General features: G+C 41.7%; 1 protein-coding gene across 2 annotated transcripts in view; it reads left to right on the top strand.

Annotated features, from left to right (window-relative positions):
- The window catches only part of ACVR1 (activin A receptor type 1), a 98052-nt gene that overhangs the window by 25363 nt on the left and 54881 nt on the right, over positions 1 to 17808 (top strand). Inside the window, exon 1 of one of the 2 annotated variants that reach the window (XM_034785542.1) lies at positions 15421 to 15439. The exons of the other annotated variant lie outside the window; for it this stretch is intronic. The gene's annotated coding sequence lies outside the window, so the exon portion shown is untranslated. Of the gene's footprint in view, positions 1 to 15420; positions 15440 to 17808 lie in introns of those variants that run through there. 2 annotated transcript variants of the gene reach the window in all.

Here is a 17808-nt window from a genome sequence, read left to right as displayed (position 1 = left end):
GGGAGTCAGAGGGGGAACCTTTCGTGAGAGGCTTTCCCTTCCCCATGGGCAGTGGTTGAGGTCCAGTGATCTTTATGGAGGGATTAATCTCCAGCCCTGCGTATGCTGGTCTAGCCCCATTTTTAGGGAGTAGGGTACTCATTTGAAGGAATTCCAGTCTAAAAGGCTGACAAACTCCTGATAGAGCTGGAACAAAGTGGAGGGTATAGAAGGAGCTGGGCAAAGAGTTCCCTTATTTTATCATCTGTTTATCATGGGCGCGGCATTACATTCTTTCCCTCTATTGCCTGGAGGTGGCAGTAGGACCATGATGCCCCTGTTGCTGATGTTTCAATTCCCCCCCAAATATTTTTGTGCCCCTTCTAGCTTGTTTAACTGCAGTTCGTTTCTGAGCATTATCTTAGGTGCCTGAGTTCATTTTCTATGTTGCAGCTTCCTGGACCACTCGGCTCTCCTCCAGCTGAAGTTTTTCCTGCTTTGCTTGCGCCTCCATAGACAAATGTGGTTCATTGTCTGCTGCTGAGTTAGAATAAGACTTGGGCTTTTGTGGAGATGGGTTACCTGTCTTGCCAGTGACTGAGATCTAGGTCACGTCTGTCCCCCCCCACCCAACACACACTAAGGGCTTGTCTGCACGTACATTTTATAGTGCTCTAACTTGCTGGCTCGGGGGGGGGTGAAAAATCACCCCCCTAAGCACAGCAAGTCTGAGCACTTTAAAGTCTAGTGTAGACAAGCTCCGAGCGTTGGGAGCCACGCTCCCAGCACGTGGCGCTAATCCCCTTGTGGAGATGGATTACCAGGAGCGCCGGGAGAGCTCTCTTGCGCAACCACACTCACGTCAGAGCGCTGCTGCAGGAGCGTTCCCGCGGCAGCGCTTTGAAGTTTCCAGTGTAGACATACCCTAAGTGCAAGAAGGAACTGGAGTAACAAACTCATTCTGCCAGAGACTGGGTTAATCTTTTAAATTTAGTGGGGTGAAGTGTACATTTATGGCTACATACATATCCTTAGTGAAACTTTCTCTGATCTCTTTCGACTTGCACAAAGATCAATGCTAGAGTATTGCCTTTTATGTAATATTGTAACTTATTTTTATATGCATTATTTGTTAGTATCTTTATAATGGCATTCAGTATCACTCATTGGGAAAGTAAGCTCACCTTTCAGCTTTTTCTCCTTGTTTCTCTTATCTTTCACAATCTTTTTCTTTTCTTTGACCTTTCTGTATCACTGTAAGTTTCTCCCCATTCCTTAATTCTTCCACTAAAATGATCTGCATAGAGATGTTGCTGAAAGCATAATCAGGCTTTAGTTATTTTACTGAGGAGTTTGATAGAAGGAGAAGTTAGTTCAGAACCCCTCAAACTATTGCGGTCTTCCTGAGTCTGCAGACAGACAAACATTGCATTGGTTTACACCTGGTTTGGAAGGCTTTCTTCATAACCATCACTCCAAGAAACTTTAAATATTAAGTGAAAGCTTATATTCTGGTAAGGTGGGTCACATAAATATATCACGTTAGCCTGGTGTTTGAAAGATAATTTTCATGGGTGAGAAATGATATAGTCTCCTGTTTCGGAAGCATCCCCCCCCTCATAAATTAGTGTTGTTTTTTTTTTGTTGCTTCACCCACTTCATTGAAAACCGTAAGATTCAGTCTAATAAGGCTGTTTAGAAACAAACTACCTACAGGATTTTAAGGAGATTCTGATGGGTTTGAAAATGATTCCTTACCTTACCGTAAAGATCAATAACTAAGCTATTACTTTAGAGTGTCCACAATCTATGACTTTTATTTGTCATCTTAAAACTGAGTGAGTTTAAAATATTCTAGAAATGATAGGTAGTCTTTAGGTTCTAAACATAAAAGTAGATAAGATTAAACTGTGTGGTGTGGGGTTTTTATTTATTTTATTTTATTTTTGCTGTGTAGCTGCATCCAGAGCCGAGCAAACTTGCAAAATCTCATCGGGGGAAGGAAGTGTGTGGCATGGCGGAGTGGGGGAATGAGTTCCCTTGAACTATTCTTGGGTATGCTGTTGTTCAGCAAATCTACCAAGGTGTTTATTGTGTAATCCCTAGTCCTATTGTACCATAGTTTGACCTTGCCTGTACCTAAGATCCTACAAGTTTGGTAACATGGTTTGTTCCTGTCCAAACAGGCAAAACCAAATTATATAGTATAATGTAGTCAAGGCTCTCTGTGGTATTGTAATACAGTTTCTGAGAGCTAAACTTGCTTGTGTAGCTGGATCCTCCTTCTTTGCCTGGATAACTAATTACATTCAGCTATTTGCCTTTCAAGAGGATAGTTAGGGAAAGAATTTAATGAAAACTCCTTAAATGACGTGTGTGTGGACCAGCATAATAGAGAGTGTCGTGTGTGGTGTGTTTTTTTTTTTTGTTTTTTTTTTAAGTCTTTAAACATCTCCTAAACTTCTATGACTGGCTGCTCCTTTTGGAGGAAAGGGGGGAAGTTAACCCATTGTACCCCCCCCCCCAATCTTCCTGCCTCAGAGCACTGCCCCCCCCCCAAACCACAACCTTTCCAGCCTTAACCATCATAAAGAAGCTAAAAAGAGTGATGAGCCCAATTTAAAAACTCCCTTCAAGTTGCCTTCTTGGAAAAACAGAAATATGTGGCTTGTTCCCTCACATTTGTAGAGGGCTAACTGTCTAGGGATATTGTTGATGACTTCAAGCTGTGATCTTCCTTTTTCTGCTTTCTTCCTAACTAACTTGTGTGGAGTCCCTTTGGACATCTTAGTCTCCTGGCCTGCTCATATTTGTTTGGTGAATATATTTTAATGAACAGCTGTGCATTTGTTGAGTCACACTGCAATTATCTGATTCTGCCATAGCAGTGAGATGGGCAAAAACATGTTTCAAGCTGAGTTGCTGGAAAATTCCATTAATCACATTCTAGTTAGGAGGGTTGGGATGAGGGGAACAAAGCAAAGGTATTTTTGTATATTAAGTATTTATTATACTTTTCTCCCCCCACTCTTGATTTAGTGGGTAATGTAATTTGCTGTTAACATTATAGACCCTGGGAAAATAATTACAGAGGTTCAGCTTTACTCTGGCAGGCAAAATCCTGCTGGGATTATTGATTTGCAAATGAAGTTAGTTACTTGTGGTAGAGTATTTAAATAGATAAGGGGTCACCAAAAAAGTTCTGTCTGTAATGACAGTGATTGCAATAGCATTCCATGAATTCATTTACTAGGTATTCAGTTTGAAATGCTCCAACCTGATAATATCACAGGCTGAAAATAAGAAACATTTGCACCTTCTAAATTCCATGCATGTGTGAAAACACAGAACTAACCACTAGTGAGACAGTATTTAATTAGTACACATGGCAATCTGCAGAATCTAGACTAGCGCTCTCTCTCTCTCTCTCACCCTTCTCCCCCTCCCCACCTACCTAGTGAAGGAGGTTCATTTTGAATTATGGGTCTCTAAATAGTTAGTTATTAGTCAGATATTGGGGGCATAGAATAATTGATTATAGGAAATGTGTGTTTCGTCTCTTGTATGCCCTGTGATGTTGAACTAGTCTCCTACATTTTTTTGATAGACGAGCAACCCCCCCTGCTTTTGTTTAGACTAGGATAAAAGGTGTATCTTTAAAATGTATTAGCCATGACATTTTTAACTAACACATTTCAAAAGGTGATTGATTCACCATCTCTTCACACAATGTTAAAATCCAACTTTCCCTGTCCATGCAAAATTTTTCAATGTTTTAGTTAAAATAATGTTTTAAAAATACATCTTTTCCTAGTGTTGTCATATGTTGACATTGGTCTCTATCTACATTGCATTCAGGACCTGATTAGAAGTTACAATAGAATATATTGTAGTCCCGAGAGGGCTAAAGTACAGATCCATCATGCAGCATAGGTGGGGCTATTCTCTGCTTTTACGGTGTACAAAAATTATCATATAGACTTCGACTTTTGTAGGGCTGGAAGCACAACACAAATACACTTTTTAAAACATGGTCCCCATACTGCATCACATTCCCCCAGTATGGTGAAATTACAGTGCAGAGACAGGACCTTTGTCAGACTTGCTTGCAACCATTCTTCTAAACATCCTCTAAAACTGGCCCAAAACTCTTAATGGTATGTTTTGATTTGCAAGAACAAAATACTGTTTGATCTTAAATGGTCTTGTAAAGTTACAAGAACTAGTTTGTCAGGAAAATACTTGCAATGTCTTTTCTGAAGCAAATCAGTTTCAGGGCAGGCAGCTAACAATTCTTGGAGAGGGGAATGCAGAAGTACCTCATCAGCTAGAAAAATTCCTTCTGTATTTATGGCTGCAAAGTATAAACACCGTATAAACACCACCTACTTTTTAAAGCATTCAAGTAGTTTGGTGGTCAGAATATCAGCATCTGCATATTTATTCTTAATGTTACTTAGCAGGCTTAATTTTTTTAAAAAACAAAATTCTACAAGCTAAAGAATGTTGTTCTGTCACCAAAACAGACAGATTTTCATGTAAAGACTAATAAATATTCCATCTGAAAGTCTGACAAGCCCTGTGTTCTTTTCTGTAGGGAAGCAAGGTAAGGTTTCTCTTCCCTCTTAATCATCTGTCAGTTTGTAACACACACCTTTTTAATAGCTAATTTTGAAAAGCCTACAGCCTATCATAGAGCTTCTGTTTATCCCTGAAGACTAACAGATTTATTTGGGCATAAGCTTTTGTGGGTAAAAAAACCCCATTTCTTCAGATGCATGAAGTCACTCCATGCATCTGAAGAAGTGGGGTTTTACCCACGAAAACTTATGCCCAAATAAATCTGTTCGTATTTAAGGTGCCACCAGACTCCTCGTTGTTTTTGTGGATACAAACTAACACGGCTACCCATTTGATAGTTGTTTATCCCTGAATCTGGTTGAGCAAAGACTGTAAGTATCTAGAGCTAATATTACCCTCATTAAAAGTATTTGCTAGACACTCACAAGTCACTTCCCAAAGTTTAAAATCTGTACTGTTTACCTCTTAAAATTATCTTTGTGCTTTTGCCAGGTGGTGGTTTTTTTTTGTTTTGTTTTGTTTTTAAACATAACTCCTTGATCATCATAACAATCTGACTTGTGATTTTGGCTTTTGTTTACAGTTGTGCAACTAACAATGGTCAAGCTAAGTTCTGTTTTAAAATAAATAAGCCCTCCTTTCCCTGAAGCTCTGTGCTGAGATCTTAAGCACAATGGCCAGGATACTGCAGACACTTGTGATTGGATGAGAAGCATTATAGTAGGTGAGCTCAATATCTGGCAGTGTTTGCAGGATTGGGCCCTATGTTTGCCTCTTCTATAACAGAATCTTCATTCTAAACTGGTTTTCTGGTGTTTATAATTAAAATACCCCATATTATGCAAGTGTATTGATATGTGCAGTGGTTTGATGTGGCTGCAGCAGAATTCAGGATTACCCAAACCAGTTTAAAATATACTGTTGAGATTATTTTTAAAATGGAGAAAAGTATTCAAGAAGGAGCTCATGCTGCTACTGTAAGACTATCTTCAACGTGCCTGTTGGCTTCAGCAAGCAGGCTGCAATGTTCCCCTTCCCTAGGAGCATGTCTGAGAATCACATTGGCACACAATGTGACATAAAAAGTGTAACTCATTTAATAGTCAAAATATTACTAAGGATATTTAGTGAGCTGCTGAAATATGTGGGAAGCAGCAATAACGTGTGTACTTGCTGTTAGATGTCTTGCTTAATTGATGCTTAGTTTGTGTCCTTGGGGTAAATTGATAAGACGCACAAAGCCAGTGCATACTCAAGTTGTTGAGCCTAACTTTCTCATGCAATTACTTGTGAATATATCAGTTATTTGTCAATACGAATGATAGTTTAGTTTCTACTTGACTGTTTGTTTGCATACATAGAATCGTGCACACAGCTCTTAAATATTGAGAGGTAATGTCACCAGTGAACCAGAGTCACTAATGTCTACACTGCCCATGTTACAGTGCGGCCACGGCAGCGCTGTGACGTGGGCAGTGTAGACGCGCTTTATCGCCAGGGAAGAGCTCTCCCGGTGATTTAAAACCAGCCCCGAACGAGGGCTCCCGGCGACAAAAGCACTGTCTATACTGGCGCTTTTCAGCCCTAATGTGTGTGTGTGTGTGTGTGTGTGTGTGTTTCCACACCCCTGAATGACTAAACTTTTAGCGCTGAAAGTGGCCGTGTACACACAGCCTTAGTTATTGAATGAGCATTTTTAAGAAACATTATTTTGTGTGTAAGGAAGAAGACTCTACAGCCTCTTCTTCTTTCATCATAGTGCTGTATTAGGCCTTGACTTCAGTAAAAATGCAGTGAACTTGGCTTCTCTTTGGTGGGAGAATGGCTTTGGCTTCTGTGAAAGGCAGTAAACTGTGGGCTTGTCTACACTGACAATTAATAGTGTGGCAACTTTCCGCTCAGGGGTGTGGAAAAAAACACCCCCCTGAGCGCAGCAAGTTGCAGCGCTGTAAAGCGCCAGGGTAAACAGTGCCCCAGCTCTGGGAGCTGTGCCCCTTGTTAAGGTGGTTTAATTTTTATTTTTTTAAGAGCGCTGGGAGTCAGCGCTGCGCCGTGACCACACAAGGCACATTAAAATGCTGCCACAGCTCTGCTTTAGTGTTGCCAGTGTAGACTAGCCCTAAATACAGTGACCTACAGAATCTTAAGACACAAGTAGGGTGTAATGTGTCTTGAGTTTTTGAAAGGACTTGAAGAAAATTCTTTGACAATTCCTCACCTACTGTCCCAGGTGAAAAGTACTTGCACTGCCAAACCCTCACCCCCCCCCCCCCCTGTATCTATTTAATTTAAATTGCCACATCTTCACTGTTCTATAAACTCTGTAATCCATCCCACGCCCAATATAAAATCATGAATCCACACATACAGTTAATGAATGGTAGGCTCCCTGAATAAATGAATTTTGGGTCTTTTCCCCTGGGGGGCAATTGGGCCCCAGCCTCTGACAAGACTCCTCCTGGGTCTGCTCTTCTCCTAGACACACTTGAGACTCCTTTTAAAGGAGCTTCACTGATGTAATCCCTGCCCACCTCTTCCCCGCCCCCCCAATATGGAAAGCAATTAGTGCTGCTTGTTCAGCTTTGTTCCTTTTTTGGAGCCTCCTCACCTCAAAAAAGGAGGGGCGGGAGAGGAAAGAGCCAGGGGTTCTCTGCCTCCATTCAGTCCACTTGCCCAGGCAAAATTTCTCCTGTGTGAGTAGGTTGTTCAAGCCCTGTATTTGATACTTGTTCCCTCACACTGTAATTTCTCTAATCAGTATGTGAGCTGTGGGTAACAGCATAGACAATAAATGTATGCTAGCTTGACGCCAACAGGGAGACCAAATGAGATTTTATTCCTGTAATTGACTACTCTACTCTGGGTGGGTGGTGGTTTTTTTTGTTAAAGCTAGAACAGCTATGGAAATCAAAACTTTTTATAAGTGAGACTAACTTTCATTACACTTGTTGATTTGTTTAGGGGATGACACCTTGATCCAGGAGTTAGTGCTCTTCTCTTTAGTGTCTCCACTATTGACAGGCCAAATAGGAACCCAACACATCAAAACCTTGCAATGCCTACATTCTTGGTGCATCTCAAACTGAGGCTTCCTGTCTTTCAGACTTTTTCTGCTGGGCTCAGAAGTTGGTACTCTACTGATGTGTATAAAGCACCCATGCAGATGCAAAATGGAGTTTGACTGACTTCCATGTTGTATCTTAGTGATGTAGGTAAGGGGATAGATGTTTTCCCCCAGGTCAGAACCCACATGTGTGATTCTTCTGACTTTGGCCTGGCCTGTACTTAAAAAGTTGGGTTGAGCCAGCTATGTTGCTCAGGGGTGTGAAAAATCCCCACCCTGAGCTATGTAGTTCAACCGACCTAGACAGCACTAGAGAAATGGAAGAGGCATTGCCGCCGCTTGGGCAGGTGAATTGCCTATGCTGATGGGAGAATCCCTTCCCTCCATGTAGGTCAGGGGTTCTCAAACTGGGAGTCAGGATGTTATTACATGGGGGGGGGGGGGGGGTCGTGAGCTGTCCACCTCCACCTCAAACCCCGCTTTGCTTCCAGCATTTATAAGAGTGTTAAATTAAAAACACTTTTATATATTTATAAGAGGGGTTGCACCCAGAGATTTGATATGTGAAAGGGGTCACCAGTTAAAAAAAAAAAAAAAAAAAAAAAAAAAAATTTGAGAGCCACTGGTGTGTCTGCACTCAGGAACTATAGCAGCTCAGCTATAGCCTTTCCAGTGTAGACTGGACAAGCCCTTTGAAGGCCTGTGGAATGTGTGTAAGGTCACATGATCCTCTAAACCCATCTGTAATTATTCCCTATAATGCAAGGTGAGGACAAAGTTTATGTAAATACAGGTTTTAATTGCTGATGAGCTTGGCTGATGTGCAGCTATCATGGAAGATAGAATTACAAATCAATATGGTCTTTTTTTTTTTTTTTTTTTTAATTTGAAGTACATGCAAAATATGTGCAGCCCTTGGGGTTTTTGTCAGCTGCCACCAGTGCTGTCAGTATTACAGAATTTGGGTACTCCTGATCTCTTCAGAATGATTTGAACTTGTTTAATGGTGTGTGTCCATGTCTGTGCTATATGAAGAAATTAGAAATTATGTTCAGTGTTACCATATTTAAAAAATAAAAAAAAAAGGACACTCCATGGGGCCCTGGCCCTGCCCCTTTCCCACCCACGGCCCCGCCCCAACTCCACCCCTTCCCCGCCCCTTCCCCAAAGTCCCCACCCTAACTCCCCCTCCTTCCTCCCAGCCACGCGAATAGGGCTGCCCCAGCGCTACCGGCTTCACGGTTTGCTGGGCAGCCCCCAGACCCTGCGCCCGTGGCCGGCGCTTCCCCAGCGCAGCTGGAGCCCAGGAGGGGAAGCGCCCAGCCGCGGGCGCAGAGTCTGGGGGCTGCCCAGCAAACTGTGAAGCCGGTAGCGCTCGGGCTTCGGGCAGCCCCTATGCCTCCGGACCCTGCGCCCCCGGCTGGGCACTTCCCCTCCCGGGCTCCGGCTGCTGTGCTCCTCCCCTGACTCTTCGGCTCTGGTTAAGAGCCGAGCTGCCCGAGTGCTCTGGCTTCGGGCAGCCCCCTTGCCTCCGGACCCTGCGCCGCCGGAGCAGAGCAGCTGGAGCCCAGGAGAGGAGCACAGCAGCCTCAGGAGGGGAAGTGCCCGGCCAGTATTTTTCCCGGACATGTTCGGCTTTTTGGCAATTCCCCCCAGACGGGGGTTTGCTTCACCATGAGGCTTAGAAACTCCAGACATCCTTTCAAACAAATTGCTTACAAAGAAGATTACTCCCCGTCTGTCCCATACAAATATTCAAACCAAAATGTGTGAACTAACAAGATGTGGGCCACTTTTTGTTACATCCCATATCCTGTCTATTTAGGCCCTGATCCTGCAAAATAGGTCTACAGTTGTGGGCCCTTGCATTTTTGGCAGTTCCATTAACTTCAGTATGACTGAATCCATGGATAGAAGGGTTCATGGTTCAGATTTGGGGCTTGGATTGTAACCTTTTACAGATGGGATCTTTTTCTCCTATGCAGCTTCTAAAATATCTAGCATGCTTCTGGCAATGTGTAAAATAAGTGCCTTCATTACCTGAGCTTAGAGAGAAGGAACCACCTCCCTCCCCCAAACAAAAAGCATTAAATGGTGAAAAGCATATCAGATTTAAAATGTGAAGTTTTAATAATCTTGGGTGTTTATGTAGGCAAGAACATTCCCCTTTGACCTTCTCACAGTATAATTTTAGGAATGTGCCCCATGTTTATATAGCACTTTGAAGTTCTAATAAAGCTCTATGTACGTCTTAATTAGCATTATCTGTTTCACTACAAGGATTTCATTGTACTATTGCAAACTTCTGTGATTTATAACTGAGTATTGCAGTGGCTCTTTCAGAATATTTGTTAGTCATTTTAAAAATCACAAAATATACAAGAGATAGTTTTCACTGTGTATTAAGAGTTCTAGTTATATGGGTTTGTTTTTTTGTTTTGTTTTTGTTTTTTTTAAACAACATAAGAATGGCCATACTGGATCAGACCACTTGTCTGTCTAGCTCTGTACCCTGTCTCTCACAGTTCAGACGCTTCAGAGTGAATGAACAGAACAGGGCAATTTTGAGTGATCCATCCCCTATCCTCCAGACCTAGTCTCTGGCAGTCAGAGGTTTAGGGACACCAGGAACATGGGGTTGCGTCACTGATCATCTTGGCTAACCACCATTGATGAATCCAACATCTATAAACTTATGTAATTTTTTTTTTTTTTGTACTTTTAGCCTTCACAATATGCTCTGGCAATGAGTTTGACAGGTTTGAGGTGGGTTTTGTGAAGAAGTACTTCCTTATGTTTGTTTTAAATTTGCTGCCTGTTAATTTCTTTGGGTGTTCTCTAGTTCTTGTGTTTATGTGAAGGGGTAAATAACACTTCCTTATTCCCTTTCTTGATACCATTCATGATTTAAAGACCTCTATCATATCCCCCTTTAATCATCTCTTTTCTAAGCAGTATAGCCCCAGCCTTTGTAATCTGTCCTCACATGGGAGCAGTTCCATACCCCTTATTGGTTTTTGTTGCCATTTTTGGCATCTTTTCCAATTCTAATACCTCTCTCTTTTTTGAGATGAGGCAACCAGAGTGGTACACAGGATTGTGTGTGGGCATCCCATGGATTATGATATTTATGGACTTCTTATGTATCCCTTTTCTAATTTTCTAATGTTAGCTTTTTTTTGACTGCCACTGCATGTTGAGCAGATGGTTTTAAGAGAACTATCTACAATGACTCCAAGATCTTTCCTGAGTGCTTATGGATAATTTTGATCCCCATCATTTTGCATGTAAAGTTGGGATTGTTTTCCTATGTGTGTTACTTTGCATTTACCGAAATTGAATTCATCTATTTTGTTTCCCAGTGTCCCAGTTTAGTGTGGTCTTCAGTCAGCTTTGGACTTAACTATCTTGAGTAATTTTGCATCCTCTGCAAACTCTACCACCTCATTGTTAAGGCTACGTTTTAGTCACTGGTATTTTTAGTAAAAGTCATGGACAAGTCACGGGCTGTAAACAGAAATTCACGGACCCGTGACCTGTCCATGACTTTTACTAAAAATACCTGCCTGGACTAAAACTTGTGGGGGAGGGAGGGGAAGAAGGGGTGGTCAGGAAGCACTGGGAGTTATGGCCCAGGACCCCCACTAGTGCTGGGGGAGGGTGGGGGGTTGGTTGGCAGGGGGTTCCTACCCAGTTCCCTGTCCCTGCAGCTCCTAGGCGGTGGAGGCAGGGGCCAGGGCAGGGACTCCACTGCTCCTGCCACAAGCGCTGGCTGCCGCAGCTCCTATTGGGCGCAGAGACCCCCTCTGTTGCCTATGAACTGGAGGGGGGCCATGCTAGTGGGAGCCAGGGAGCCCCCTACCCTGAGGTAAGTGCCCCCCGCACTCCCCAACCCCTTGCCCCTAGCCCTGAGCCCCTGCCACACACCATTCTGTGAGTTTCTTTACTGCCTGCAACCTGTCCGTGATTTTTACTAAAAATAATTGTGATGCAATCTTAACCTTGCCCATGATTGTTTAGTTTGCTTAAGAGCCTTTGATGAGGGACCTTGTCTTTCAGAAAGCCTTTGACCAAGCACACTGTATTTGACTGGATCACCCTTCTCCATATGCTTGTTGACTTTGAAGAATTCTAATAGATTGGTGAGGCATGATTTCCCTTAGTAAAAGTCCTGTTGACTCTTCCACAACATATCATGTTTATCTGTGTCTGATAATTTTTATTCTTTACTATAGCTGCAACCAATTTTCCTCGTACCGAAGTTTAGGCTTACTGGCCTGTAGTTGCCAGAATCGCCTCTAGAGCCTTTTCTAAAAATCAGTGTTTCATTGGCCATCCTCCAGTCATCTGGTACAGAGGCTAATTTTAAGCTATAGGTTTCATACCCATGTTTTGAAATTTCATTCCCCCCCCCAGAACTCGTGAACATTATCTAGTCCTGGTGACTTATTACTGAATAAATAAATGTCAAGGTTCATATCCAATCTATTTGACAAAAATAAATCAAATAGATCATGGAAAAAACATGCGCTTGGATATTTGTGTGTACTTAGTGCAGTGTGTCATCCTCTTCAGCAAAAGAGAGCACATATTAGGTAGAATATGGTAAGCATTTTCAGTGATCCTAACTTAAACGTGCTGGAATTGGTTTGTCTGCATTGGTTTGTGGTAGGTTGATAACACTGCTCTACAGCCAAAATGCTTCTGAAATAAATGTAGTCAAACTTTACTAATTTTGGGTCACTGAGAACGAAAATGATGCTTAAAATTGTTGACTGGCTCTAGTTTTCAAAATATGCTATTGGGTCAGTATATACGACCCTTGACTTGGGAATGGCGGAGGATAAGTGAGTTATAAAGGGAAGGGATCTCAATTTAAACCGGAAATGACTAAAATACATCTTTGACTGGATCTACGAATAAATCTATGACTGGGTTTGGACAATACTTGCTTTTTAGGCAAAACAATGAATGATGCAATCTGAAGCTGGTATTGCGTCATACATGATATGAATTGCATCATGTTATTCCTAGAAGTCATGGATGATGCAATCATAACGAAGCTTACATCACTCTGCTGAACAAATTGCCCTGTATCAGCTCTAGAAATCATACAGTGTTGTGCTCTCTTATTTGTCAGTGTTTGATTTTGCAAAGGGACACATTTCTGTTTAGCCAAAGTGAGCAGAGATGCCTCGTACTTGTGTGAACAATGCAGATAACTTCTGCTACGTTTGTGGTGAAGTGACTTTTGCATCACAAAAGCGCAGTATAACCACTATGGTTAAGAAAGCCTATCACCTTTATTTTGGCTGCAAACTTGGAGATCAGGACAAGAGGTGGGCCCCACACATATGCTGCAACACTTGTGCAACAAATCTTCGCCAGCGGTTGAACAGGAAAAGGAAATCTATGCCTTTTGCAGTGCCAAAGATTTGGAGAGAGCCAAGAGATCATACCAGCAATTGTTACTTCTGCATGGTGCCTCCAGTTGGGAAAGGTGTGTCAAAGAAGAAAAAGTGGACTGTGCATTATCCAAACATTCCATCAGCTATACGCCCAGTACCCCACGGAGAAGGATTGCCGGTTCCTGATGCACCAGAATCATTCTCACTTGAGTCAGACGAGGAAGAGGCTGAAACTTCTGGTCCTGAACCATCAATGTCACAGGACCCACATTTTCTCCCATCCTCCTCCTCTGAGCCACACCTCAGAACACAAGGTGAACTGAATGACCTTGTCAGGGATTTGGAACTACCCAAGAGTAAGGCAGAGCTGTTGGGCTCCAGACTACAGCAGTGGAATCTCCTGGCAGGTGATGTTAGGGTTTCCATGTTCCATGACCGTCAAAAGGCTCTTGTCCCATTCTTCTTCATGGAAGGTGATCTTGTAGCCTGCAACAACATCGATGGTGTGATGGCAGCCCTCAACATCGTTCACGATCCAGATGAGTGGAGACTATTCATTGAAGACAAGTCTTAAAGCTGTTTTACTGCATAATGGCAATGTTTTTGCCATCAATTCCAGTTGGTCATGCAGTCCATATGAAGGAAACCTATGACAACATGAAACAACTTTTGAGTGCATAAACTATGACCAACGTCAGTGGCAGCTTTGTGGCGATTTGAAGGTTGTTGCTCTCTTGCTTGGTCTGCAGACTGGATACCCAAAGTACTGCTGCGAATGGGATAGATTTCTCTGCGAATGGGATAGTCGTGCAAGAGTTTCTCACTACGTTAAGAAAGATTGGCCACTCCGACAGTCGTTGGAGCCTGGGAGGAAAAGTGTTCAGCATCCACCACTTGTTGAATCAAGGAAGATTTTGTTACCACCCTTACACATCAAGCTGGGTCTGATGAAGAACTTTGTCAAGGCCATTGACAAAACACAAGCAGCTTTCCAGTACCTCCGTGGAAAATGTCCAAGGTTAAGTGAAGCTAAGATAAAGGAAGGTGTCTTTGTTGGTCCTCAGATTCGTGAACTTCGAGATGATGCATTTGACCATGCATTGCGTGGCAAGGAAAAGACGGCAGTTAGCGGCAATACATTTTCTCAGAAACAACAAGGCAGACAACTACAGGTTGTTGATGGAAAACCTCCTCGAGGCATACAAAAGCCTTGGTTGCAACATGTCACTAAAGATACATTTTTTTGCACTCTCATCTAGATTTTTTTTTTTTTTTTTTCACCGAACTGCAGAGCAGTGAACGGCGAGCGATTTCACCAGGACATTGCGACAATGGAGAAACGCTATCAGGGCAAATGGAGCCCATCAGTGCTTGCAGACTATTGCTGGACAGTGACAAGAGATGCTCAATTTAATGAATACAAGAGACAAGCCAAGAAGCGCCGAGTAGACACTGAATAGGACTAAACTATGTACATAATAGCTTTTTTGCCTTTTTGTTTCATAATAAATTTTATTTAGATTACAAATCAGCAAAAGGGTTAAGTGTTACATAAACAGGACAGGTGAAATATTATCATGTAAAGCAACCATAAACACATGAAAAGACCTAGGTTTACAATTTATGATTAAAACTCTGTCTACACAATATACATAGACATAAAATGTAAAAACTTAAATATCTTAGAAATGGTAGCCAATCAGTTGTTTTAATTGTCATGTTTGAATTCAGCACATCAAAATACATAGCACATTTTTATCTCTGAAACAGATGACTTCTCAAAAATTGTAGACCAGTGTAACCTAACAAATAACAAGACAATAGAGCACTGGCTTATATGTAATCCTGTTGGAGCACTGTCATGGGAGTCATCTTTGATGTTTATTGATAAAAGGTGCAGTTTATTGGTTGTAACTGCATTTAAAAAAAAAACCAAAACAAAACCACAAATATGTCTGATTCCTGCAGGTGAGCAGTCGCAGCTGTCTTCCTTCAGTTCTCTACACTTTCAGACTCAGGAACAGTAGTTCCTTTGTCAGGTTTATCTCTGCAGCAGGAAATGTTTAATCTAAAACTTCAAGAGTGGCAAGGATGTCCTGGAAAATCAAAGCTGAGAAGTCAGTCAGCTAGCTGGAGATGGGATTGTGTGGCTGAGGTGCTTATCGGAGGATAAGTCTCAAGTGACAGATCATTTGAACAGAAAACAGCACTGAGCTGCTCTGAAGCTACACATCTTGGACTGCTGCCACTTCTTTCCCCCTCTCCCTTACTCCCTACTTTTCCAGCCGACACATCAGAAGTCTGCTCAGCCAGCAGATACCAAAGCGCAGAGGGTTGTATTTCTTTTATAAACCTTTATATCCTAATCACTGTGAACGGTCTGTTTTTGATGGATACATTTGTCGAGGTAAGAGGTAATCTGTGGAACCTCCTTCGTTTGTTTTTATTGTTGGCGTCTGATTGTGGCGCAGATTTATAAATGAGTTTCTTTCTTAGTTTATTTTTAACTAGCTGAATTAACAGCAGATACTTCATTCTCTGAACAAAATGGCAACCAGCAAGGGATCTTGACATCTCTTCCAAAGTTTTTGGCAGGCTTTCAACTGTATAAACACAGTATGTTGGCTGGAGCCGGATAACCACATACAATGAGAGAACAGATCTCTGGTTCTCTTGCTTACTGGAGTCTAATTTTATTATTTGGAATTTGTTGTTTTTTGTTCTTCTTATTGGAGCAGAGACAGATCTTTATAGAGAACAAATTTTTTGCTAAGGCTTTTGATGAGATTTTTTTTGTAGCCGTGTTGATGGGTTGCTTCTCAAAGTCCTCCCCCCCCCCCCCCCCTTCTCTCTCTCTCTCTCTCCATCTTTCAAAGGAAAATCAGGATTTCATTAAGGTTTGAGGCTCACATTCTAGCTCTCTGCCCCCTCTGCCTTACAATGATAGCAGGCAATCCATTCAGTTGTTGTGAAGCATTGAGGGCCACAGTGGTAACTGCCAGAAGCTCAAGGGCTGTACCTAGTCTGCATAAACACGGCATAAAATATAATTGTCAAATACACAGGGTGGGTTTTTTTTTTTTTTTTTTTTTTTAAGAATACCATTAGTATACACAGCACTTCACAGGACATATAGGCAAAATATGCTTTGAGGCTTTCAGGAGAAGGAATGCCATGGGAATTGTTGCAAAGAAGCGGAGCCTAGAGTTATTCGTATCTGCTTTCCCCATGAGATAGCCACATTATAAAATGCAGATTAGAATGCTGTGACTGACCTTTTTGTTCAGATTTATAATAGAAAAGGCCTGTTTTTAAATAAGCATGTCCAAAGAGGTTTATATAAATAGATGCCCTCAAACAGATCTCTGAATGTTGGTCAGTCAGCAGGCTTTATTTATTTATTTATTTATTTATTTATTTATTTATTTTTAATGTTAAGAAATACTTAAGTTGTGTCTAGAATACTTTGAATCTGAGTGCTGTTGGAAAGCGGTGAGATCTAGTGAATGGTGACCTGGGTTCTGTTCCTGGCTCTAACACTGGCCTTCTGGGTGAACTTGAGCAAGTCACTTCACTTCTCAATGTTTGTTTCCATGTGTAAAATGGCAAGATTGATACTTACCTCCTTTTTTTTTTTAAGTGCTTTGAGATACATTATTGACAGTTGCTATATTATTAGATCAACTGGTTCTTCTGGCCTCCTTTTTTGGGCTCATCTGAAAATGACTCTCTAAACAGCATGATGGTCTGGGGATGAAAAATAATCAGATGAACTTTTCAAAGTTTATCCATTCACCATTAGGGAAGAAACTGTCATTCATGTTACCTGAACATTTATTGTCCTTCTGTGTTTATGCTTCAAAACGAAATGTTTGGCTGCATACAATAGTGAATGAGGACCAATATTGACTCTTACCAAAGAGAGGAACAAAAACTGGAAAAGTTCTGTTTCTCAAGAAACTGCCAAACTATTAAGTCATGAGTGCGTGTTTTTGAAGAGGTGTTTTTGGGGGGATAAAATAACTTGCTGTCTTCCCATTGTCCCCTTTTCTTTTTGTATCTTAATGTTTCTTCAGTATCTCTTTTGCTGGTCTGCAAAATGCCTTTCATGGTCTTATTTCTAATGTCTTAACCCACTCTTTCCTCAATGTTCCCTTTTTCCTCATTTTGTTGATTTCCCATTTTAATTTTCTCCTTCAGTGTTTGTTTGCTTTACTCTCTTCCTCTATTCCCATGACTGTCTGACAGCCTTTTCAGGATGTGGGTCAGTACATGTCCTACTCCACTTCTAAAAGAGGCTGAGTGTTGTGAATTTGAGTTACCCTGCAACTGAAGAGAGTGAACTCCCAACCCTGTTCTAATAGTTTGCTTCAGGGTTGCTGGCTTAACCAACTCCATGTGGTGGAGCAGCATCACTAGAATCAATTTTTTTCAGTCTGTGCATTTGAACCTTTGGTCTCCTGAAAGAGGCATGTGTACTGTACCACCCTTGTCCAGGTGTACAGAAATTTTTCTGGGTATGGTCATCAAGAGAAGACTTGCTTAAGATGTCAGTTCAAATAAGACCCAGTGATGGAATGGTGGGGGAAGAGTGTTCTAGTCACATCCATCAATCTGCACAAACTTCTTTATGTCAAAAGTCCCTTCCAGCTATTTAAAAATACTGAAATTTTTAAGATTGGTTGGCTGTCTTTTGAGTCAGCTTTCTGCCAGGTAAAGCTTCCCCATACCATACCCCTATTTCTGTATTAAGTCACTAGTAGCCTGGGTTAAAAA

Source organism: Trachemys scripta, chromosome 11 (assembly GCF_013100865.1).
Source record: "Trachemys scripta elegans isolate TJP31775 chromosome 11, CAS_Tse_1.0, whole genome shotgun sequence".
NCBI classification, from domain to species: Eukaryota; Metazoa; Chordata; order Testudines; family Emydidae; genus Trachemys; species Trachemys scripta.
This window is presented reverse-complemented; position numbering and strand designations above follow the sequence as displayed.